The sequence below is a fragment of the Lactuca sativa genome, chromosome 3, assembly GCF_002870075.4.
Source record: "Lactuca sativa cultivar Salinas chromosome 3, Lsat_Salinas_v11, whole genome shotgun sequence".
NCBI lineage: Eukaryota > Viridiplantae > Streptophyta > Magnoliopsida > Asterales > Asteraceae > Lactuca > Lactuca sativa.
The window spans coordinates 192,976,282-192,979,325 of record NC_056625.2 but is presented as its reverse complement, the minus strand read 5'-3'; positions in this window follow the sequence as shown (position 1 = coordinate 192,979,325).

The window sequence follows — 3,044 nt, the reverse complement described above, 5'->3', positions numbered from 1 at the left end:
GATAATTACTGACTAGTTCATCCGGGATGCTCTCAAGATTGATGATCAATCATCCTTTCCTACTATGATTGAGGCTAGTCAAATTGAAAGATATTTTTTTATCAAGATGGGTTATGAAGGCGACTTTCTACCAACAATCAAGAAGCTGCTTCTACCCTACTGGAGGTTTCTGATGGGTTTTGAGCATTCTAACACTCCTAAGGTGTTCATGCAACCTAAATACCTTGGATCTATGTTTTCACTAATTATACATGCAACGGTGTTTCCAAGGTATTAAACCTATAACTAGCATACAATTGTCATAGAATCTAGTTAGGATAACATACCTTATGGTGGAGCTTGAAGTCTTGATGTATCTAGCCTTAAGAGCTTAGCCCCAATAGTGTGGAAGCCTCAAGTGGAATCACAACACACCATGGAAAAAGGAAGAACTTGAGAGAGAATCTTCATGCATCTAAAACTACCATGAACTCCAAGAATCCTCAAGTGGCGATTTTGAGCAATGAAGTATGTATTTATATGTGGGATTTCTAGGGTCATGGATATAACCCAAATCCATACCCATGGGTCTTATGATCCATGGTTCATGTGGCCCAACTCTTTATGTATCCATACATAAAGTTAGTCTAACATGGATCATAAGCCCAACACACATAAATATAACTAATTAATATAATTAGTCCCCATAGATTTAATTAGTCTCTATTGATCACTAAACTAATTCCAAATTAATTCTTGATCAATACTAATTAACTCATATGATTTCATATTAATATATTATAACTTATAATATATTAATAAATCATATATAACACCTTCTCTCTAAAGTCCATCCTAACAAATTGTCATGATGATATGCAACCCAAATGGACCATGCTACTCTCGGGTCAAGTACATACCAATAATAGTTATGGGCTTAGACATCTAATACAATAGTCTCCCACTTGGATAAGTCTAAAACTATTATTACAAGTACGACTTCATAACCTGACTAGCAATCGTAGCTCTTAAAGCCGCTGTCGAACTCTGAACAAATCAAATGACGTGTCCATTAGATAAGTGATCATGTATTCCTCCATTCTAGATATCATATGGACTGGGACATGGATTATAACTATTCTCTCTATACATTTGTTGTTTCCCGATTTCCGATTTATGACGACTGACTAACTGAACAAATCAAATCAGTCCAGGCTTGGCCAAGCACTTAGGGGTGTCATCACTAAATCATTGAGTGGCCCACAAATATCGCTTTTATCCTTATGAGGTAAAAGGAATTGATAAACTTCAACTCATACGATTGTACTAACTACTTGTTGAATCATACACAAAGGCATGTTTTATAACATCAAGTTACTGATGCGTTTACGTACAATCAATGTACAACCAACTCATAGTCAACAACTCATATCTCTAGGTTTGAAGAATATAAGATATTATCGTCTCATGATTCACTCGTGATAAAATCCATGAAGTGATTCAAATGAGCGTGGGTTTAATCCAATACTCAGAACTTATGAGCACTCATGAATGTTGTAGCAACCATTGCTATGTCTAATTCACCTTAGACAAATCTTACAAGCCATATTCATGACAGTCTTGTTTCATATCTACTTCCAACATATGACCGACTGTGGATGGTTTGAATAACTTAGTCATTCAGGAAGAACGACCTAGTTATTCTGGAAGTCAAAACATGCAAAGTGAAACAAAAGAATAATACTAATCCTATATGGCCCCAACACTTTGAGAGTAAATAAAAACACCTTTTATCTAAGCACCATATTGATTACCCATTATTCAATGATTCGATTTTATCAACTTAATACTTGAATAAAACAATAGTCATGCCATACACCAAGCATGCACACTATGTTTACATATGGTCCTTCTCTTTTGAAATAGATCAATTAAACACAACTCCAATGATGCTCATTTCACAATCCAAATCCTTTTGTAAATGTAAGAATACCAAACTCTTGCCATTTACTGTAATATGTTAGATTCTAAACTTATATGCAATGATTCTCTTGTAATGACTATACATAAAAGTCACAAAGACTTGGCAACAAACATTACAAAGAATTCCAATGGAGAGCAATTCCATGGAATCAAAGTCTCAAATTCAAAGTTCACTCCTTTGAACATCCTTCTTGTATTAAGCTTTCTAATCTAGCACAGATTCAAAGAATAACTTCCGCCTATGGAAACAATTCCATATTACCATTTTGACTATCACTTATGAACAAGAGTTTCCTCCTTTTCAGAATATGTCAATATGGTCCCTTTTAAAGTTTACATTATACTTCCAATTGTCCACGAGCAATCAATCTTTGGTAAACGTCAGATTGTCCTCGACAATTGCTTAATCATTTTAGTCATATCCAGTTTTGTTCCTTTTTCCCTCTTAATGCCCTAAGCATTTGAAAAATTAAGAATGGATGTAATCGATCCTACACCCGAAGCATATGGGACACGATTCATGCTATCAAAATTTTTATTTGCAATGTTCTCAAAATTTGAACTATAAAGAGGGATGTCGTAGTCATAAACGAATTTTGAAAACGCACCATATATAGAATTTCCTTATGTTGAACCATTGTAGCATAACATTCATATATATATATATATATATATATATATATATATATATATATATATATATATATATATTCTTGACTAAAGTTGATTAAAATCACCATCTAAGCTTGTAAGATTGAAATGAGGTATAAAATCCTCTCCCTTAATTATAGCAAAACAACTTTTCAAAGCGAATTAAAACTTGGTTTTCTATAATTCACATTGCTAACTTGCAACACTTAACATAATAATCATGCTCCCACTAGCATAATGATTATTATCTTCCTAGCATAACTCTTATGCTCCCACTAGCTTTGTCATGTACCCAAAAATCAACTGGACTTCTAGACTTTCTTACCCAAGTTCAGATTTCTGATACGAGATGCTTTGATAAAACCTTTATCAAAATCATACACCTTTCCTTAGATAGCACACATGTATGTCTAAATAATTTCGGAACTATG